Source organism: Poecilia latipinna, unplaced genomic scaffold (assembly GCF_001443285.1).
Source record: "Poecilia latipinna isolate Pla-1442-1.1 unplaced genomic scaffold, P_latipinna-1.0 Scaffold944, whole genome shotgun sequence".
In the NCBI taxonomy this organism is placed as follows: domain Eukaryota; kingdom Metazoa; phylum Chordata; class Actinopteri; order Cyprinodontiformes; family Poeciliidae; genus Poecilia; species Poecilia latipinna.
In genome coordinates this window covers 60,895-85,100 of record NW_015113560.1, presented here as the reverse complement: position 1 = coordinate 85,100, position 24,206 = coordinate 60,895, and the positions used below count along the sequence as shown (strand labels likewise).

Sequence of the window (24,206 nt, the reverse complement as noted above, 5' to 3'; positions counted from 1 at the left end):
ATGGAAAGGTCAGGCCTAATGAAGTCGGGGGTGCGACCCCAAGCATTCAGTGACTTTGCACGGGCTCCCATCCCACCGCTGCAACCATGCCGGTTAATCCCTTTTTGATCCTAATTGATAGGCATTAACATGATCCTTATCCAGGAGCTGTGTTTTGTCTTCCGCAGTCCTTCCCTCTTGGTGTCAATGACACAAAGTGTGAAAGCGTTAAGCCAAATGTGAAATTGATATTTTTCATGTTTGTGCGCCTAAACTGTGGCTATGCCTCCAAACAGTCACACTGAAGTTCTCAGTGCTCAGCATTTTGCCCTTTGAGACTATCAGCAGGACTTAGCTTCTAACCTCTGGCATCCGACTGCGATGTGAATGGTAGCAGCCCATTTCCACATTGTTTTCCTTAGAGTCCTTTCATCTTCATCAATAGGCAATTATTGTCTTTAACTGGTAACTAATTACCCTCTTTAAAATGTTTTCTTAGACTCTTAGGTCAGAGCACATGTCACTTTGAAAGTGAGGACAAGGTGTGATTTCCAAAGTGCAGATGTTACACCAGTTCTCACAAGCTTTAACTAGACAAATTTATTCAGTAATGTTTTAATATAGCTGTTGTTCATTGAAAAAAGCTCAGTTACCAACACTTTTGAAATGTATATAACAATTTGCACATCTTTTAGTTTGGATAGATTTTTTTTAAATACGTTTTTCCACATAGAAATTATGCTTCGCTGCTAAAACACACTTTAATTAATTATTTGAGTTTGTTTACTTAAACTTTTAATTTGAATAAGAATTCATTATCAATTTCTCTAATATAAGATTAAAAATGTCTACGGTACATACTGTAGATGTCTTTACTCCAGTGAGTTGTGTACACAATGGCCAAAACTGCGAAGGTGCAAATTAGTGAAGCAGTAAAATGAACAACGCCCCACTTTTTGTTTGACCTTAACGCTGTTGCTAAGATAATTTAAGCTGGATGTACACTTAAATTCTCTTTGCATCTTTCTCAATGAGCAGGTTTATGACATTTCTTTAGCCTTGCTTAGTCGATAAATGCATTTACATTACGACCCATATAAATGCATCAGCCATGCAGTTTTCTGCTGGATTTTGCACACGACAATTAAGAATAAAGACTGACTTAACCAACATATAATAGCTTAGTGATAGTAGAACAGAATTGGACAGAATAGAAATACCCTTTATATATATTTAATAGCAAGTTGTCTATTATAAAGACGTTATAAAGACTTACTTCGTTTTTTGGGGGAAGTGATGGTTATAAAGTCTTACAGCTGCTCTGCGTGGTAACTGTGGTAATGCTCCACTGTGTGTCTAGGGTGATGTAGTTTGTCACTGAAGGAGCTCTCCATTTCAACAACAGCTTCATGCACTCGGTGGGAGACATTGTCTAACACCTGCACTTTGGCATCCTAGTTTAACACTATTGCTAAACTAATATAAGCTGGATGCAAACTTAAATTCTTGCTCCATCTTTCACGGCCTTATGACAGTTCTAAAGTTTTACTTTGTTGATGCATGCATTCATTTATATGACATGTCAAATAAACATAGAGAGCAGAACGCCTCACGTGACGAATTAGAATAATGGCTGACTGAACCAATTTCTTGGTTGATTTTTGCTGCTAATTGCTTATAGCAAACCTTATTTTTTAGAAATATTTGTTTATTTCGACTACCACATGCTCGTACATATGTTGTAAGACTTGAAAAATTTGTTTTCTCTCCTCGGGCTGTGTAAAAATTCTTTTTCCGCTGCACTGGATTGAGCGTTCTCGAAGTTTTCTCTCAAAATATCCCCTGGGCTAAACTTTTTCTTATGTGGTGTCCAATGAGTTTTATTTAATTGTTTAGAAATGTTAATGGGGCATAGTTAATTCTGGAAAGAGAAGAATGTTTTCATTTCTGCTCTTTTGCTGGCATGGAACTTCCCATGAGATCTGCACTCAGAGTTTTTCATAAAGTGTGAAATGTCCGTGGTTCTTGCATTAAGTTTATGGCTTATATTTAATACCAATCAAAATCTTCTTTATCACTTTAAACATTTAGTACAGTGCATCCAGAAACACAGAACACATTGTTGCATTCCTTGTGTGTTTTGGTTTATTCTGCACAAAATATTTGGTGGCAAAATATCAGAATTAGTCATTATGATGTAAAATTAAGTCTACCCATACATACCAGCAATTCACAAGCCAGTTTTGGAAAAGCTTAAGAAAAGATTACATTTTTCTCATGAAAAAATATTGAAATACTTTTACTTCTACTGAAAAATGTTGTTCTTCTTCGCAAAAAACAACCCAACTATGAAACAGGAGAGAACCTTAGGATAAACATTTATCTCCCAGCCTGCTTTACAGTCTGCTCCACTGTCAAGCCTGTGTGATTTAAATTTAGTCAAATGTAGCTGCCCAGCAAGGTCAATGTCTGCTGATGTCTGTTTGCAGCCCAAATTTCTGTGACTGTGCTGACTTGCCTGCCGTCATGAACAACAACACTCCCAATTACAGGGTTGCATCAAACACACTGCAGATAAAGAAAACCTGTGGGTCAAATAATAAGAAAAACAATAAACACAACCGTGACTCATATTTTTATGGGGAGGAGATTTGCAGTACTCCGTGTTTTAAATCAACATCTTCTACTATAAGAATACAACAAACTCAACGAGACAAATTTTTAGGTTATATTTTTCTTCTTCTTTTGTGAATTTAAGAAATTCGGCCATGGCTCTTTCTGCATGCATGTGTAGTTTCTCTCTAGGTACTCTGGCTTCCTCCTATGGTACAAAAACATGACTTTTAGGTTGATTGGCCTCTATAAAATTGTTCTTAAATATGCAGGAGTGGTTAACTCTTTGTTGCCCTGGGATGAATTAGCATCTTCCCAGTGACTACTGGAGTTGGGCACCAGAACCCTCATGAACCTGCAAGGACAAATGTGTACAAAGAATGAATAAATGAGATTATACTGTATATTTATTTGTTTGAATTTCCCTCACAGTTAATTAAGTATCACCTAACCAAATCAAATGTTACGTATTATACCTTTTTTTCTGGTTGATGCCAAACCCTGGAACTGGAGGTCACAGTGATGAGTTAAGATCCTGATCTTAAAGAAAACACATAACTAAACCCAAGTATGATCTCAAAGTGCAGAACTGTATTAAAAGTAGACTCAGAGAAGGAAGCAATAGAAAAATGTCACCTTTTGTTTAGTGGTTTGGTGACAGAGTTTCACGTGGCTGGACTTTGTCATTTTAAAAAATGTCATTTTACGAAAGCGTACCTCTGAGTTTAAAATTTGAAAAACATAACAGGAAAGGACCACAGATATTGTTGTGAAGTTTTAAATGGGACATAGATAGGAACATGCCTGTGTTAGCTGTAAAGCTGAGGCATAGCAGGCTCTTTCCAGCACCAACCCCAAAGCAGCATTTTAATGGGCCCCCATCTAGGTGTCAGCTTGTCTCAAAATGCACACCTTACCTCCTTCAAAAAAAGTAACTTTAGACAAGAGTCCAGTTTCTATTGGATTCCATTCTTCTTGGTGTTTTTGTTTAGCTGCCATGTTCTTTGCAGTTACTGTTCTTGATTAAATGCAACTTAATATGAGAATACATTATTCTATCTTGCCTCCTGGTCAGATTTGAGACTAACTTTGTTGTCCTTGTATTTTCATGGCCAGTATGCTTATTGCCCATTTGGAAAACCAATCTGAACTGGAGCTTTAACTTCCTGGCTGATGTCTTTAGATGTTCCTTCATTATCTCCCATTGTTCTTACTGATATAATGATGGTCATTATGGCCAGACAGTTCCACTCTAGTTCAAACAGACCACAGGATGTGTCTCCAAAAATGAAGGTCTTTGTGTCTGTGTATTTGCGAACTACAGTCTGGGTTTTTTATTTGTCCCTTGGAATAATGGCTTCCTCAATGCTCAGTGGCTTTCAGGCAGTGTCAGCATAGGACAAGTTCCACTGTGGATAATGGCCAGCTTTCACTGTAAACTGTGGACTGCAACATGTTATGCATTGAGTTAGTGTTTTAGGAAAGCTCCATTTAACACAACTAGAACACAGCAATGGCTTTTTTCCAACGTCCTGTTAAATCGCTTTTTGAAGCAAAAATGAATCCCCAGTGATGCAGGAGAAGTGGCTTTGTTGTCCATCACTGTTGTTTGAGAATCCTGCTTTACAGGCAGAAATGCATGAATACAGTTTCCAACCACAACCTTTGTAAAACATATTGCGATTAATATTGTGATTTTTTTTTAACATATTAAGGTCTATGTAATTAATCAAAATTAACACATTATAGTCAAGGCTCTAATCTTATTGTACAATATATTAAAATTTTGGTATCAACTGCATGATGTAGGGAGCAATTCTTTTCAAGATCTGTCTGAAGATGCAACATAGAATATAAAAAAAAATGTGTTCTGTATTTTTTTTTTTTTCAAAGGTGCTCATCTTACACATTTATGTTTCTATGGAAATTTATTTCTATGTGGGACAACGTCTTTACCTGAATGAAATTACTTTCATTTCTTCAAATAGTTCTGCTGAGACTAACGTTCCATTTCTGAAATCGCTAATACTTGTACACTGTAAAAGATAATGGGTGTTAAAGTTTATATTCAAATAGAACAAAGTTTCTTTTCTTTCCTTTGTTTTTTAAAATCAAATTTAGTTAACAAAAGAAAACAGCAGTGGCTGTAGCATTTTCTGGACAGCCGTACGTGATTTTTGTGAGTAAACTCAAATCTGTACAATTAAGAAGCACTCCTCACCACTGTGCTTAGCAGTGTGCAACAAACCACTCTGAGCTGTAAAACGCCAGGTGTCATGTTGGTTCTTGTTGGTTTCACACAGCGATTCCAATTCCTCCCTGGAATACGTTTTGCATGTCTCCAAAGGATTGAGAGCTATTTCCAGTTTGTTTGCTACACTGACTAATGAGTTCTCCATAAGTCCTGATGACATAATTTGAAGATCGCCAAGGAAAAATATCTAATTATGTAGTTCAGACATTACATACTGGGACTGCGCTCATGTACTTCACTCGACTGGCACCACCTGCCCTCTTTAGATGTCGCACTCACTTCCACACTGTTGAGATGCTGAGCTGGTATCTGTGCAACCCCCACCACACATATGTGCAATGACTCCTTGGTGAGTTGGACTTTAGATACCTATTGTTCACTAGATTAGCTTTAACTAAAGAAATAAAATGATTAAAAGCTGAATAGGAAAGATTGACTGAATAATGACACATTGACAATAAAAAGTGGGGAAACTCTTCAGTGAGATGACAACAAAGGAAGAAATATGTGGAAGGGATCTTTGTTTTGAAGATTTTATTCTGCTGTATGATTAACTTGGAGGTATTCGTCTTTATTCTGATCTGCAGGAGGAGCTTTTGTGCTTCTCGTAACTCTTTTTTGTGCAAATTTAAAATGTGTGGGTTTTTTTGGGGACATTTTTAGAAGGGTGTGGGACTATACCCCAGATAGTACTGTATGCCAGTGCTTGGGTTTGCTTCATTTTTGGCTGGAACTGCACCAAATATGTTTACACTGCCACTTTGTTTTATTCAAGCAGAAGAGAAACATGCAAAACAGTTCATGAATTTCAAAGCAGGACAGTCACCTGAGTACGTAGAGAACTATGTTTTACTTTTAAATGGTGCAAAGGCATAGAAAGCTCAATGGAATTTGGTTTGCTCATATTGCATATTATTTTATTTTACTTTGGAAACAGTATTTATTATCTGTTGTTTTCTTCAAAACAGAAGAAAATCAACCATCATTCTCACTGATGCTAAAATAAAATAGCACAATGAGATGTTGAAATAGCATGTTACATATTAATGTTGTCAAAATGTTACCTTAGTTGTTAGTTTGATATCAGTTAAAACAATAATTGCTCAGAATAAAATCAGAATGTCATATTTTGACATTCTGCTCATTATAGAGTAACAGAACCAACTTACAGCTGTTTAACAAACATGCAACTGTAACTCGACAGCAGTCTTACCTTAATATGAGTGATAACTGGTACTCCTTTAGTTTTCTTGGGATTTTCTGTCGTATTATTAATATTTCCAAACAACTGAATTTGTCTTTCTTTCAACATAGGGAAAACATTTTGTAGCTCTCTTTCAGTCAGCTGGACTATCAGTGCACAGTCAGGTAGGAAACTGGCAATGCTAGGCATTGGCTACTTGATGATCCATACAGTTTCTCTGATGCTTTTCATTAAAAGTCATTAAAAGGATTTAAAACGCTAAGAAAAGTACAACAGAAACTCTAACTCTTTTAAATCCTTAATATAATTTTTTTCCCCCTGATAACTGTCCATGTCTACCCTTGATGAAAGTGAATCAAACAATGTAAAATGGCATAATCATTTAAACTGGTGGCACCTCTAACTATTTCTATAAAATAAGATAATTATGTATACTGTACCATTCTACTTTGGTCATAGGCAGTATAGAATAACTTTCAATAAGTAATCTATGACTTCCTCTTTCTCCGAAGGATAGAGAATGTGACATGTTTTCATTTTCTCAACCAATTTTTAAGGGTTAAGTCAGTTAACATATTTGCATAAAACCCAATAATATTTTATAATATTTTGCTGCAGTAGCATTATTTCATACTTAAAAAAATAGAAAATCCAACCTTTAGTTTGAGTACATTTATTAATTTACTCAAAAGATTCTGCATGAAAAGACATTTTTCTACCAAAATAACAGGTGTGAAAACAAACTATTCACAAAGTAAATGCATCAGAAGTATTTTTCTTTGATTATACTTTATTATTTTTTTTAAATTGAACTTTTAATTAGTCATGTGTGAGACCCTGTTTCTTGAGGGTATACACATTCATTTTAATTAGCCACTTTTCAAAATGGGAAAGATTTGAGAACATAGCACTCATGCAGGGTGGATGTGTGTTAATGTATTAAGTCAAGATATATGAAAAAAAGTATTCACTTATGCTTACGCTATCTACAACATATCAGAGCAATAATGAAACAGGTTAAAACATCTAGAGCTATTTTGAACAAGATGGGAAAAGTTCATCCTACCACGAAGCACTTTGAAAAGGATAGTGATGGAAGTTAAAAAAAATCTCCAAAGCTCACATATACCAATTGAATTCCCTTTTTTTTTATGAAACTGCTGATGCGATAAAAGATGTATTTTTTAAAAGGTTTTTTGTGCACCTTCACAAAGTGTGCTAATAAATATGGAAGGTGCTGCAGACATAAATATGTTTTGACCCTTGCTAGTCAGTCATTCTATGCACATCTTTGCTGTATTGAACTTTTGTCTTGCTGATTTTGGCAGTAATTGCAACGCAAATCACTAAACCACCCAAAATGTGAAATATGTTTCATTTTTTACAAGAGTACGATGGTAAGCAAAAATGTACTGTATCAAAACTCTTGTGTCGTGCAATGGCATGTCCGAGTTATGCTTATAGGGAAGAAAATGTAGCTTTTTAGTTTTTTTGGACTACTTTATGTCATGAAATAGAAGCCTTGCAGGTTACCCTCTTTCGTTTTTCTTTTTGCATATCGTTAGGCTAGAAAACTGCTTCCTCTGTAAACAGATGAACACATCAGGATGCTGCCGCAGTTACAGCAGGGAAGGGAGAAGCTTGTCATGTGTTCATGCAGGTCTTTTAAGACACTGACACTAATTTCCGTTGCACCCAGGGTATAGCTGTCAAGAAAGCCCAAAGTCAGTTGATTTCATTGATTTTTTTTTTTTTTTTTCAGACTACCTTGCAGAAATATGCTGTGTGACCATTTTGGACTGTGTGTTGATAATACAGATTTTCTTAAAGAGCATCCGATTTTTACTTGCTTTTTTTGAGCAATTTACAGATTTTAAGTTACATTTTTTAATTGAGAAATTGTTGTGAGAGAGACTTGGTGACCCTAAGGCACCACTCTTTGCCATAATTCTCCAACAGTGACCTTTTAGGGTTTTTTTTTTCTTTATCTTTACCTCTCTCATCATATTACCTTAAAACACCATGCGTTAAAAAAAATACTTGTTACTCATCTTATAGCCATTGTTAGAGGCACCAAAACAAAGGGGGAGACCATTGATTTTTGTTGAAAATTATTATTTCATAACAAGTGATTTTTTTTATCCCACGGTTTAAATGCACTCAAATTAAAGGATGGATTACTCTAAATATTTCAGTGTAAAATCATACCTCTGCAATAAAATATACATTTATTTCAAGGCTTTTTATACATCTTTACTGTGGATATCAATAAAAGTGGAGGGTGCTTTAATTCTTAAATTTGAGTTTTTAGGTAAAAGTAAGACAACTTAAAAAAGATGTTACCATATGTATTAAAAATGTAGAGATTCAAATTTTTCATTCTGTTTTGAAGCGTCAATAAAAATAACATTGTCAAAGTTTTGTCTGTTTTCACTGTAGATATTCTGGGAGTTTCTTATCTACAAAGCATGCAAGTGTCTTAATAATTTACGCGTTTTGTTCCTGCAAAGTGAATTTCTCTAATTCTTCCTCTCCTTTTAAAATCTAAAACCTTAAGTATGTGGATTCTTAAAAAAAAGAGTTTGGTGATAAGTTATAACGGTAATCTTGCTGGGTGCATGTCTAAATATGACTAAAATAGACGATTAAATTTTAAGTTTTGCACATCTTTTGGAATCCAATAAATTATTGTTTTTAGAACAACACAATTAAAAAACAAATCACTTGCAGTTATCTGAAACAAGTTTCCTCACCAGTGCTGCACATCCTCCCCCCCCCACCCCAACAAAACCATTCAAGAACAAGGGCAGCATCACCTCTGCCACTAATGAGGTTGTTTATTCTCCAAATTTTCTTCTGAGCTCAAACTGAGAGAAAAAAAAAACGGGCCATGCACAGCAGAGCACATAATCAAGCATTAGCTAAATAAAGCTTCAGAAATCCCAGGTTATATATTTGTGTGACAATATAACTCAGGGTATCATACCTGCAGTGACTGCATGTTGAACATGAACACCTTTTTAAGGAGGTTAGTGAAGTGAGCAGAGCACATTATTACACTCTCAACAAAGATGTGCAGGATTTTAAATTGGACATAATCTTCAAAAGAGGGCAGTGGGGAGTCATCAGGTTGTCGGTTTCAAAGATGAATAATTTTTTAAACTCCTGTTGAAAAATGTAGGGTGCTTCAGAATGATCTCATGTTAGAGCAGCAAAAATGAAACCTAAATAAGTCTCTGAAAGTATACATGGAGACATTTTCTTTTATCTGAAGATACATTTTTATGCCAATTTGTATTAAAATTCTGACTTTTTTTGCCGAACACTTGCGCTTTATGGAGTTTTGATGCTGACATCGTCTGCTCCATAGGTCAAATAGCACCTATTTGACCTATTTAACCTGATTTAAACATTAGGGTTTAAATCAGGTTAAAGGTGTTGCAACTAAAGGCAGATTTATAAATCGCAAACTGACGGCCATAGCAAGCGTAATTAATGTTGCAAATCATTCGACAGTCAATTAGTCGAAACTCTGAACTTTTCTAGATCTACTACATCTTAAATCATGCCGATTTGTTTGATTTCACTTTGTAATTTTTTTTCCAAATTTTTATTATATGTCATTGTTTTTTAACACTGTTTTCATCTAACATCTACTAGTATTGGTCAAGTTAGAAAGATACAACATCAGTTTTTCAAATCATTGATAAGGCTCACCACCCATGGCGCCCTGTGGTCAGGGGACAACCAAACATAGAATCAAATTTCTATTAATTTTATTAAATATTTTAGTGCTTTTGTACACTGTCTTATTCAGTAAATTAGGATATCATTTAAAAGTTTTTTTTTCTTTAGCAACTCAGTGAAACACATCATATATATTCGTTACACATACTGATGTTTTTAAGCCTTTATTTCTGGTAACTATGTTGATAGCTAAGATTAGAATATTACATCAGACCAATAAAAAAACATTTTTAATACAGAATGGCTATTTTTAAAATTACTTTTAAGCTGACAAATGAGTCTCATTGGAAGGTTCTAATTTACTGAATATAATTGTATATTACGGTGTTTTTCCAGACATTTAGGAATATCCTAAGATATACCATGTTCTTTTTTTCTATAGCATTTTAACATTTAGATTTGGTTTGTTCAACATTTTATGCTAGAAATTTACTAAATAATAAAGCTTATTTTGTGACACTTTCTAATATGGACGTAATAGCCAGGGGTGCCAAACTGCAGAGGGTGTAACAAATTATTTATATACTTTTTTTTATTGACTTGTTTCAAACATTTCAAAACATCTTATATTTGGGGTAATTCAATATATTTTACTCTTTATTGCTTAAGTTTTGACCTGACTGTAAGAAAATACTCTGTGCTGAGACTGCAAGAGAAAACTCTGACACACTTTGGCTGGTTAATAATGTTAACGTTGGTATTTGTGAAGAAATTTTCCTTTAATCTAAATGGCCCTTTAACTTATAGATGCCAGTTTGACTTTAGTTTAAAATCTAAAAGTATTTAGTTGGCTAAGTGTATTATTACACATTGCGCAGAGATTCTTTAAAATAAAACTTTGATATTTTCAAACTTTTTTTTATTTTTAGAAAACAGAAACAAAAATTATAATTCTTTATTTTAATGGAAAGCACAATATTTCGACAATTTAAACCCTTTGCGAAAATGTTGTTTCTAAAACTTTTGTTGATAAAATATAATCTCATCCAAATTTGTGAAAGAGGGTTTTTACCCAGGGTGCCATTTGTGTAAAAACCAACACTGGTACCATGGCTCACTGTAAGCTGGTGGAGACTCTCTATACTTTTGTGGCAGTGGTATTTGTGTGTGTCGGTGGCACATCGCTCTGTTTACAGACCTACTTATCGGAGCCCACGTATGCTGCTTTATTTGCTGATGTAGATTGGCTTCCAATCTCCGCTTAAACATGAAGCTTTACTGTATGTTTGCTTAACTGTCCGGCCATCCCATCTATTCAAACAGCGTTTCTTTCAGTTAAAGCTGTGTGCTTGCTGGGCTCTTTTTTTCCCCCCTTTCCTTTTTCTTTTCTTTCCTGGGACCTTTTCTGTTATTTTGGGGACCAGATGGCAAGGAGCATGGAAGAGCCTCTTTGTCTGGGAGCCCCTGTGTGAAAAAAGGTTGTCCTCCCTAATGTAATCAGCAGCACCGGAAGGGTCCATTTTGGGCCGTGAAAGGAGACAATTGGGCCTGGACACATCTAGATTACAGAAACGCAGGGTTCATCTCCCGACCCTGCCTTCTTTTGACCAAGGTCCTGGTGAGGAGGATCCTCATCTTTGATCAATGGAGGGTGGAGGTGCTGATGCGACCCCATGCGGGCCAAAGGCCACCCCCTCCCCTACACCATGCCCTGTTTACCCTGTACTTGGCTGCCACTGACACCTCCTTCCGGAAAGAGCCAGGAATGGAAAGGGAGGTGGGGGTGCTGGCACTCCTGGGGAAAGGGAGGGGGCACCATGACCTGTCTAGACACCGTTGTTTCTAGTTGCTGTGGTGTTGCCAAGGGGATATAGTGAACTTTGACCTCAAACATAGTTGGTTAGGAGATGCTGTGGTCAGTCAAGGAAGGCAGTTTTTTTCTTCTTTATAATTTTCAGAGTTGGAGGTGGGGAAGTGAGGCTGCGTGTGGATGCAACCCACATTAAACACATGCTGCTTAGAAAGGCCACAGGCATGAATTTACTGCCTTATATATTTTAAACCAAACATAGAATTGCACTGTGATTTGTAAACCATTTTATTGGACACAACCTGGATGCACTTGTGGAGTTATTTTTTTTTCTATATTTGCAGTAAGTAGCCACTAAATCTCTTGTTATTGAACAATGAAGTAAAAAGGATAGTTGCTATGGAGACTTGTTGACTATATGGTATCATTCATTGTTGGCAGTTCTTTAATAGAGAGCTTCTTTGCTGTCCTATTTACTGTGGTGACAAGATAAACTTTGGTCCGTTCTTTGGCTTGTGTGCCACAGCTCCAGCTGTTTTAAACATTTGCATTATTGAGGACTGTTCTCATGGGCAAATTTAGGCCACTAGCCTTTATTTTAGCATATGTATTTCATTTAATGCCATGCTTTCCTGTCTTTCCCACTTTGAAGAGGTATTTTTAATAAAACAATCATGACTGTATGTTTAATTTTACCCTCTGAATAACTGTACTCGGCATAAAGTTTGAACCTTTTAGGTTTTAAATTTTGCTACTGCAAGAAAAAAAAAAGATTTTATCAAAGAATATTTATTGTTTTATCCATTTTAAATGGTGGCTAAGAGAAATTTGTCTCAGTGCCACATCATGTTTATACAGGGAAACAGGAAGTCAAAAATTACTAAGTCAAAGGTCCTCAACTCTATAGGCAACGTAAAATAGTAAATTACAATTTTTTTAAAGTGTACATTATAAATTAGTAATTGTTCAGTTACATTTGTTTTAGAATAGTTAGGTTTGTCATCATTGTGATATGAGTGATATAGTTAAAATAGTTACAGTTCTTTATTGGTATGTTCTCTTGTCTTTCCAATTCTGCAAACTTGGAATTAACAGTTTGCAGAATTGGATGGCCACATCCATTCTAGGATGTGGCCATCCTAGAATGGAAAATCATAAATTATGGAAATGATTTAATTTAATTTATTTTAAATGAATAGTAAGGACTGACACCAATTTTTGGCAGCGAAGATTTTAAAAAAACATGCAATACTTGAATAAACGTTCTCTTGTCTTCCCAATTTTGAAGAGTCATGTTAAAAACAACTGTTTTTAATCATGTTTTTTTTTTTGGAAAGTTGAAGTTTGACTTTCTAATGTCATGATCACCTTAATTTGTGCACAAGATGTGAAATTAGGTTAAGTAACCTTGATTGATATTTTTTTTTAAACAATGTAAAATTACAGTGGTAAAAATATGTTTTTTCGTAAGAAAATATATTTGCACTGATTTAAATTCTGTCTTACTGATGCAGGATCTCAGTTGTTTCCGTGCATAGTTGTTTTTTTTATCTAGATGATTCAAAATTACTCAAAAGCAAATGTCGCGAAATTAGGAAAGCGTAAATGAATACATTTTATTTCTGATAGAAATCTCACGCCCTGTCCTCAGTGAAACGTCTCATGCAACGTCTGTCCTACACAGTACCTGGGTTCGAATGTAAATTATAGTATAGAGTCTATTCAGAACTTGATTGATGAAGCCTCTGCACAGGAGCTGCACTGGTGATTCCACCATCATGGCTGCTGCCATCACCAGCCACGCCCTCTCGCCTGCCATTCAGGAGTGAGTTAAAATGGCAGCATGCAGCAAAATGAGTGAGAGGGTAACAGCAAAAAAAGCAGGGAGACGCCCACTCAGTGAGCAACCACGATCGGCTGAGCCGCAGCTCGCCTCGTCTCGTATGCCAACTCAACAACGTTCTCAACAACGAGAACAATGTTTTTGGCTAAATTGCGTCCATCTGGGTCCAGAGTAACGTCCAACGGCGTAGCATCTAAATTTATGAAAAAGCTAAGGTCTTTATTACATGACTTTATTGAATTTTACGATACATTTAAATCTTCAGGTGCAGATCTAATACACCCCAAAGCCCCAGACTTGTAATAAATCTTTAGAATTGAGACACCAGCAGATTTTTACTGTGCACCGGCTGCAACGTGGGGTTGTGTTGAGTTCTTCTGCACCAAATTTTTGCTTTCTTATAGGTGCAGACGCTGATCTAAATTATTGAAACACGTTATTTATTTTTCAACTGCACATATTCATTGTAATATGTGGGAAAATTGTCTGTGACCTTCATTTTTTTTATTGCAGTATGGATTGTGATGCATCAGTACACTTTTATACATGTCCGTTACTAAATTTTACTGTAATCCAGGCTCCACAAAGATGTTATTGTTGAGGTTTAATGTAGTAGGGTTGCACACTTCCACCAGTTTTTGCTCCTTACAAAATACCAAAAACTAACTGTATGTTGTTCATTAAGCTAACGCAAAAGTAAAAAAACAGGAAATTTACTCCATTAGTTCCAAAAATGTGTTAATCCAATACTAATATCTTCATTTCAGTGTTCAGTCTCACTACGCAATAACGCTACTGCTATTTGTCCAACGTGTTGGCAAGATTGTTTTTATTTTTTAATGATTCATTGCATATTGTTTCTGTATCGTAAATGGTAGCTCCTTATCACATTTTTTTTTTACTATGTATCATTTTAAAATTGAAAGTATTTAAATTATGTATGCAGTGTATATGTGCTTGACATCTTAGTTTAGGCATCTGAAATTATTTTCAATTCCACATTAATTTTAATCACTAAAAAAAGAACAAAGTGCAAAGATCACAGATTGGCGAAGCCCTTTGCTCCTAGGCTAACATCTCTATGGATGTGATTATTTTGTCATCTCACTAATTAAAGGCTATCTTCTGCAGCAACCTGACGCTGTTTCACTAAGCTCAACACTGAACATTTTTACACCCAGTCTGTGCGAAAAGCTTAAATTAAGAAATATACCCTGTCATTTTAAAGCTTTGTAGCATTGGCTGCCACCTCTTAACAACTGTATTGCTAGACTTCCTATATTCAAGCATCAGTGTGCAGAATTTAAAGGTAAATGTCTATATTTCATTATTTTTAGCTCTTCCCCACTCTCGCTGAATGACACTTTATTATTAGCTCTCGGTGTGTGAATGTTGTTTTTTTCCCCCCTCTCCACAGTGCAGAGAGAGCTGTGTTGGTGGACTAGGAGGAAGATGTCACACTAAGGATGGGGTTTTTTGGCGATGATGTTGGTGCTGTTGATGCAGCATCGAGCTCTCACTTTGTGCCTCTGTCAGCTATGATCCGTAACCATAAAGTGAGTGACAGGCCATTCTCCGGGGGGAAAGCAGAGGTCTGAGGTGAGTCAGATGTATCCTTGACCCTGTCTAGCTGTGTGTCAGCAAGCAACATGAACTCAGTAAAAAGCAGGCCTGAACTGGCATGACTGTACATTGTAGCTACATCTTTATTTAGTATGTGTAAGGAGAATGTAATATAAGAAGCAACCAATCTGCTCAAGAGATCTACTTCCTACTGCCTAGACTCCCTTGACTTATGAAACTGTAATGCACCTCATAACTTAATACACTGATGTTTTTCATAGCTTAATTTGCACCTGTGTCCCTTGTGACAACTCTGTTTTACAAACCTACCTGAGCTAATTTTTTGTAACCAGTAATAGCATTTTCTTTCATGCATTAAATACAGAACAGGACACTCAAACCTAGCTTTGGAATAATGCTTGGTTAATTCAAAGTAGAAGTTTTAGGTCAAAAACTTTAGGATTTCACGTTGTTTTGAGCGTAATATATGTTGAAGTTTATGTTTTGAGGTGTGTAGTCACTCTAAACTAATATTCAGGGTTGCACACCAAAAAGACAAAATATTGATAATTGCTTAATTACTGGTAAATATAGGCTGGTAAATATAGTATCAAGGTATACCACGGTGCTAAGAGTTACAGTTTCAATGTTCCAAAAACATTTTGGGCATGCACACATAGCTGGTGCAGTTTACAGTCCTTTTAATGACATGTCAGAGAAAGTTTTCTTTGGCATAATATTGCAGTTCCCCTCAAACTTGTGTCACTGCACACTGCCATTCAGCTGGCTTAAAGAATGCTACTGCACCTTTTCAGCTTTTACATGAAAGCAAAATTTGACGGTTTTGAAATATTTCCAGCCACAACAAAAACAGGAAATATAATGAGGTAGCTCTGTATTTCAACAGCATTTGGCAAGTGTCTGTCAAGTCTGCAAGCAGCTGACTGCAGACGTAACCTGCGCTGATAGCCCCACTAATTATTAAGTTAATATTAGAACTGTAAAAGTTTCATTAAAAATTTTAATCTAAAAATTTCTAGTAAACTCTTGTACGGGTTTATTTAATATTTCCACTTTGGTTATTGTATCGCAATAAAAATTATATTGAATTATTATTAATCAGCACGGTATAATATTTCAGCTGTAGAATTAATGTCAAATTTTCAGTTTTAAAATGAGTAATTAAATAATAAAATATTTTTTTGTTTTAAATTTAAGTATAAATACCAAGAAACATTTATCCATGTTATCATGTTATTTCAAAACATACCAGTTTCTGGCTAAGCACCAGGAATCAACAGCATTTAATGTGTATCCAAATTTACCTATAAAGTGGTCTAATTTCTTCAAAAATCCTGCTAAGATGGAGAAAGTTTAGGAAAAAAAATCTGCCCTGCAATACATATATGTATATATGTACAAATCTATAAAATTAAAGAGTTCCTTCTGGACAAAACCATTTTTTCACTCATCAATAATTCAAATTATAAGCAGACACAAAAAAAACTGTGTGATATTAATATTGTATCATTTACAGAATACTGGGATTGTCAGATATTACAGTGGGATTAAATTACACTGCATCTGACTATATAATTTGATTGTGTTGGAATGAATCTGATCGAAATAAATAGCAAATAACTGCTTATGAATCGAACCTGTTGGCATAAAAATGGGCCTTGAGATTACAGCTGTTGTGAATTTGTTAATGGACTGAATTGAACTGAACTGAATTGAATTTGATGGAACTGCAAATCTAGAAGAAGTCAGTTTAGGTTGAATCTCGCAATTTGAACTGTACCTACAAAGTCAGCTCCATAAGAGCCTCAACCAGTCCTTCAATGGTGTTTCCAAATTTGACAGTTCTCTGTTTATCAGCTCAGTTGAACTGCATCATGTAATTGGTGCACAGAAGCTCACTACTTGATAATGTATAAGCTTTACTTTCAGAGCAAAACCTATGTTTGTAAGGTTCTAGATTGTATAATGTGTAAAATGGATTAGTAAAAATACAGTTTTTTGGGAAAAAAGAGATAATGATAATTGTTGATAATTAATTTTGCTGTTTAAGTTATTTTCACCATTGGATTTCTTGAGAGCTATGTCTCAAAATGTTACTAAATGCAATTATGTAGCATTATGCAACTTAGTATCACCACTGAATGGGACTGTTGTAGTGAAGTTGTCTATTTGATATTAGGCAACTCTTATTTTTTGTGTAGTCTGATTACATGCAAATGTTTTGCCAAATACGTGTTTTAATGTAAGTTTTATTGTTATCACCATAGACATAATAAAATGACTTGATAAAAATTTAAGCCAGTTTCAGTCTCCTTAGTTTGTATTATGGTTATTGTAAGTTACATTAATATCACCATAAGTACCACAAAATATTTTATTAAAAGTTACTTAATTCCTAGTTTGTGTTACTTTTTTCACAGCCTGTATTGCCTTTGCCATAAACACCATATAATGTCTAACATCCATTCATTATTTACTTTTGTTCCGATTTATATGGTAATCACAATAAATGCCACATAATCTTACAGTCATTTTTGCAAATCTGTAGATTTTTAACTTTTCCTATAAGTTTACCAAAAATACAAAATATCTTGATAACATTATGTACCTATATTTGTATTGTCTTTACTTTTAGCTTATTCACACAATATTTCAATAATATACAAAATCAGTTTCACTTATTTCTTGTGTGTATTACATTTCCTAATTACTTATGGGATCTTGACTAAAACCTCCCACCAAATAGCTTGATTAAATTTACAAAAAGTTTTGCTCCTTCCTTGTTTGCATTACTTTTATGACAACAAACTTTGTGCTTTAGAGTTTTGATAGTTTGCAGTACTTTTTACATGACGTATAATGACTCATAATTGCCTCAAAGATCACAAAAATGTAAGTATGTTTCACTTATTCCAAGTTTCTATAAGTTTTACTCTTAACTTACACAATTAAAATAAGTATTACAAAATATTTGGATAATGTTCAAACTCTACATTTCTCATCCCTAAGTTCATATTGATTTATTGTCTATCTATAAATATCTTTATAGCATTTTATGTCCACTTTGATTTGAACTTTTTTTTTATGACTGCCATCATCATCACCATCATCATAAGCAGCATCATCATAATAAACATCACAAAAATCAATTACTAGTTGATTTTGCCTTTACTGTGATTTATGTTATAATCACCATACTATTATTCATAGTGATTCCCACTGGTCCAGTATTTGCAAATATTTTCTTTGTTTTACCCTTAAGACGTAAATCAAGAAGTATTTTTGAAAATTTAGTAGTTAGGCTTGTTGTGTACTTTTTTGGTTCATACAGACCTATATACATATATACATTGTCTACACATGCCTATCCACATAGGATCACAAAGGGGTTGGTGTCTAACCCCACTGGTCACTGAGTTAAAAAATTAAATAAATAAAAAGCTTAATTTTCAGTGTGCTCAAACTTGGTCAAAAATTGGTCTACAAACTAGAGAATGTGGATCTGATGTTTATTGCAAACAACACTCTGAAATTAATTACATTAGTTCTACTTCTTAATGAGCAGAAAACAAGACTTATAAAAGTCTATTATAGATCAAATGTGTTGCTAACATAAGAAAAAAGAAAAAAAAAAAAAAACAGTCCACAGGTGTGTTTTCTAAGTGACCCAAAGAATTTGAGCTTAAAAGTTCTGGATCCTTCTTCAAGGGTCACTCAAACCCTGTGTGTGAAATGAGAGTTGCTTGGGTGTGACTTTTACCAGAATGCATCCACTTCCTATTGTCTGCCCAGTCAACTTCTGCAGGCCCCAGTACCCTGACTTCCATACATGAGAGATCAAGGGTTACCAAGGTGCTTTTAGAAAGGAGGGCTCAGTGTGAGAGGGGACAAACTGGCCCACAAAATACTCATTTCCTTTGCATGTTAGATGCCCTAGTGGGGATTCAAATAGGGTCACTGACACTTTTTTTCCCCCTCCCATCGTTGTTCTTAATGAAACTGTTGCTTGCCTTTTCAATGGCTTGGGACCTCTACAGTATCTGCTGCCTGTACAGTACGCAGTTTGATAATGCGTTGAGTATGCCCAAAAGAAAGTTTGTTCAGACTCTGGCTGTTTATTCGGCAGTACCAGACAGAGGCACCTCATGTAGAAAAGGTAAAAGTAGTTCTGTCCACCTCTCATTCTTGGAAAAAAAAAAAAAAAAAAAGTTCAGCCACTGAGCATTAACTTGTATTCTAACAAGATTAAAATATATTCGTCCTGGGGATTAGCATAGTTAGGTGTCCTTTTGCCTCTTTTTTTTTTCCTGCACTGGTGCGTTGACAGTGGGCTTTGATCTGTGTTGCGAGGCAAGAGTCCTGGCTTGGACCTAGCCATTCAAGTGCCAAGTGTGAAATTGGCCTGATGTCATCCCTATTCTTCACCTTTTACATCTTTCACCACTTTAATTATGTTTCCGCCACAAAGCCTGGGCACCTCTGAGCAGATTCCACTCTGGCCGTAGGAAGCATTCAGAAACTGTGGGTAAATGACACAGTAGGGGAGGAGGAGGATGGTAGGAGAGGTCATAGCAGGATGGGGCCCTTTTGTGTGCAGAGATATATACACTGATACTTTACTTGATGCATCCCACACTCTCTTCAGTAAATTTAAGTTTCTGTAGTTTTCTTTGGACCAATAGGCCAAGAGATATTGATGTACACCAAAGTTTTAAAAACTTACGGCTCCAAAATCTCCCATAAAATCCTGTCATGCTATTGTTTTGGTTTAAAGTTGAATGAAATGCCAGAGAAATTAAAGAACTGATAAGGGGTTTACAGAGCATAGAGTAAAGCAGCAATGCACCTCCCCCCACTTGGTGCTGTGCACTGGTGGTCAGCTAGCTGGAAGAAGGCTACTGTATGTTTCTTATGTACAATAAAGAAATTCCAATAGATAGTTGTGATTTGGAAATTAAAGAAGCATTAGCTCTCACAGCTACTGTGAAACTAATGTCTGCTAAGCAGCATATTGCAGACTGGCCACTTTAGCAGGTGGTCTGACTGATAAAGCATAATATCAGCTTGTTAAATTTATGCTAGTCTATAAAGAGCAGATCAGCAATAAGAAATACTTTCAACAAAATAAACCCTTGAAAACTGATTCACCATGTATATTAGAAAAAAAACAACAACAAAAAAAAACACAAGATCTCATTTTTAACAGAGCATTGTTTTTGGAGCTCACCAAAGGTGCAGTTAATGCTGAAACCGCCACTGTCCGTAAACACAGGCTGGCATCAGATTGTTAGGTACGATAACTGAAAAATGAAAATATGTTATGGTTTCACACTATTAACAAAAAATCAGAAGAAAATATGGAACTGTTTATTTTAAACTGAAAACTAATTAATCCTACTGTCTAAGATTACATAGCATACTGATTATTGCACTTTTTCTTGTGTTTTCTCTAATGCTTATTGACTGTTCTCGTTTCTTCTGACTGAATGTGTTTCCCTACCGTCTAATTGGCTTTATTGTAATCAAAGGGAAAGTGTAGTAGGATTTTTTTTCAGCCAGCAGTCCACCAGTGCATAGCAACAAGTGGCGAAGGAACAGAACTGTGTCACTCCATACAGACACGGAAAAATAAAAACACTTTAAAATCATTATGACAGAGAGATTTTGTGGTTTTCAAACGGTAACTCTGCCCCTTTAACGCCTTGCTGTATCAGTAATTTACCTATGCTTAGTCTTCCTGTGTGAAATATGTTATGTAACACTGTAAAACATTTACTAATGAGAAAGTATTGCAGTGTAAAAGTCAATAAAATATAATGTCAACTTAAAACTTGCTTAACATTCTTATTTTTATTCCTCCTTAATTTTCCAGTCTATTTTGACTGGAAATACCTTATATATTATATATTGCGTTCTCAGTATGTGTTTCACACTAGAGGATTGTTTGAGGTGCACCACCTCCCGTCTTCATTTCCTGTGTAAATAATTATCGGCTTCTCTGCCGATAAGCACCCAGTGCAAATGTGAGGAGGATTTAAGAGGTCATAAGATATCTTTTGTATAAGGCGATAAAGATGTTTAAAGATGGTGGATGTGCGTTTCCTTCTTGGTCTCCTCTTGGACTCTCCATTAGCATTAACTTCCAGAATCAACATATCTGAAATCATTCTAAATGAAGACATGAGTAGAGTTATCTGCTGCAGGTAAAATATTAACTGCTCGTATCTTTTGACAGAATCTCACTTGAGAAATCTCTAATCTCCTTTTCCAAACCATCCACAGATCACGCATTTTCTCTTAATTTCCAGGAGAATGCGCCCATGTTGCTAAACAGCTTTAGTTTCTGCTCATTCATTGGTGTCCCTATCTGAACTTCCCGCAGCTCCTCTTCCTGTGAACATTCAGATGAAGATTCCTATTGGTTGAATGAAGGATCAAAACAACAGTGGAGTGTGAATGTGTGTGTGGATACGTGCGTGCTTATGCGTGTGTTTGTGTGTGTGTCTGTATGTGGGAGAGAGAGAAGTAACAGAAATGAATGGAGTCTGGGGAATGTGTGGGAGAATAAAATGAAATACAGTGATAAATGTGTGTGCGTGTGTATGCGTGTGTAAGGCAGACTTAGTGTATGAGTTTAGAGAGTGAGAAAGCTGTGTGTGGAGAATGGGTTACTAAGAGAGGCGGAGGCGGGGAAGGGTGGAGGAGGGAGGGGAGGGGGGGACAGCCACCTGCAGCCATGACGGGCTTTGACCTTCATTGCTCTCTTTACCCTCCCTTCCCCCCACCCCCTCCCTATCTCCCCCTCTCTGCTCCCCATTTCTGCCTCGCGATAGAAGCTCAGGCTCCTTTCAGAGGCAGCGAAGAAGACTGACCGTCTCGAAGACAGTGCTGGGAGCAGCCCCCAATCTGCTCCAACGCTAGTCGCTGGCCGTTAGACATGGCGTTCAAAGACTAGCGGTGCAAGTATGGAAATGCAGATAAGGCATTGTTGAGGAAACATGCCTGGGAATTGTTCAAGGTTTTCACTTGCATAATGTTTGGATATTTGTTTGTCTTTTTGCAAATGTTTTAATCTGGAAACTAATGAATGTGATTTTGATTAGAATTCATGGAGATTTCTTATGCTTATACATGCATTTGTGAACATGTAATGTATTTTATTTTTTTGAGTAAACCAACATAATAAAGGTTTTATGTATGTATGTTCACTAGCTGACTACAAAAAGAGCCAGAAACCTACTCATGTATAATCTCCAAGGTTTTATTTACTCTTTTGCGGCTTTTCAGGAGGCAGTTAATTACACAATTAATACATGATACAAATTATGTACATTTATACCAAAGAATACTTCCAACATAAAATAAAAAATAGCATTGTATTCTACAACTCTGTGTTGTAATTTCATTTAAACATGTTCATATATAGATAGATATACGCTGATGAGTAAATTCATAATGTCGTACCAGCAGTTCTCATAAAGGCATTAAAACTTGAGTAAGTCTGCATTTGAAGTAACACTGCTTCTCTGATTCGGCACAGTTCTGTTTCAGGAAAAAAAGTTCCAACTCGAACTTTTTAAGGCAAAGTGTGTTTCTGTTTGGTGGATTTTTCTTTCTTTTTTTTTATTCACACACACTTTTTGCAGATGCACAACAAAAGAAAAAAAAACACATTGAAAAAAAGGCAAAAAAGTCCACAATTTGGTATGGATACAGTCTGAAACTCGATCATACTTTTTTCTTCTTTTTTTTTGTCGATAAAGACCAAAGTTAATAAACACAGTTGTTTTTGCCCAAAGTACAACAAATTGCAGCTTTCATGCAAAAAAGGCCCCATAAACTTTTTTTTTTCATTCACAAAGAAAAACAAACAAAAAGGAAACAAAAAGAAGTTATTGCAAGATAAACAAGCAGTGTAAACACCTCAGATATCTATTCTAAAGCAACACTGGTCATTGGATAGATTTTTTTCTCAATATAATCTATATAAATACACATATGAAGTCCTTTCAACAACGATAAGAGATTTGTAATACAGTCACTGACGGAGTTCCCTTCTTTTTATGATATATGGATATGCAATAAAAATGTAAATAGAGAAAGATTTACCAAGAACATCCAACAACCTGCATGTAAAAGTCTAAAGAGTGCGCAGAAATGGTTGTCATCATTGTCTTTATGCTACAGAGTTGTTTCTGTGACTCAAAAGGCAGCATTATAGCCTTTGTTTAGCTACAAAAAATTATTTATATTGCTATTTTAAACTATAATAGCTGCACTGATGCATTGGCATATAATGAAGAGAACACGCACATTTATTTAAAGGCTGTGAGACGACCATAATCATATAAGCAAGGCCTACCTTTGTGTGTTAGTTAGTTACAAAAGAAAAATAAAAAAAAAAAAAAAAAAAAATTGCTCTTTCACTTCCAGTGGCGGTTTTTGAGATATGGCTATCTCCCCAGGGCGGCCTGGTCTGGGTGCACCATGACACAGAAAGGAGAAAGAACACATCTTAAACTGAGAAAATTATGAAAAGCATAGTATGTTTAGTGGTAAAAAAAAAAATCTACTGATATTTTCTGTAATTCTTATCTATTATCTCTATTTAGAGAAAAAAATATTCATTTTTAGGGATGCACCAATTAGATTTTTCTGGCCAATATTCAGATTCCTCTGAGGTATGAGGAGCTAATTCTCATTTTTATGAATTCAGATTTTTTTTTTATGTCAGCAAACTAAGACACATCAAAGAGAAAATAAAATGTTTTGCAGCTTCTTTGATAGGTGTAGTTTTAATTCAAACAGCAAATGTTGACAGTACAAAATTATTGCAATTTGTGCATGAAGAATATATCCCTAACCTTAACTTGATTTTGAACCAAAGATAACTGCATCAGAGTACACACTGCTAGTTGATGTGTTTACAGACACAAATTTACCGATCACAGATTAGAGCTGTTTAAGTAAAAAAAATGATGCAATTTTGATGTATGGCCAGTCGATCGGTGCTTCCCCAACTCTTTGTGTTCTAAACAAACATAACAACAAAAAAATGTAGATCAATTATAGACTCAGTATGTGTATCTCTTAATGATTCTGCTAAATTATGTAATAAAAACATTCTCTGTAAAATAGGTTTTGGGTGTGTTTTTTTTTTTTTTTTTTTTTTTTTTTTTTAAACACCGTTTGGGTGGCAAAGGAACCCTTCCCCCGGGGTCCGCACCTCCGA

The 24,206-nt window shown here is 35.4% G+C and overlaps 1 long non-coding RNA gene across 1 annotated transcript in view; it reads left to right on the top strand.

Moving 5' to 3' along the window:
• The window catches only part of LOC106957858 (uncharacterized), a 32,358-nt gene extending 8,334 nt beyond the window's left edge, over positions 1–24,024 (top strand). The window contains exons 4-5 of the long non-coding RNA XR_001427040.1: positions 14,808–14,989; positions 21,808–24,024. This is a non-coding gene — a long non-coding RNA (uncharacterized LOC106957858). The remainder of the gene's footprint in view (positions 1–14,807; positions 14,990–21,807) is intronic.
• The last annotated feature ends 182 nt before the right edge of the window (positions 24,025–24,206 follow it).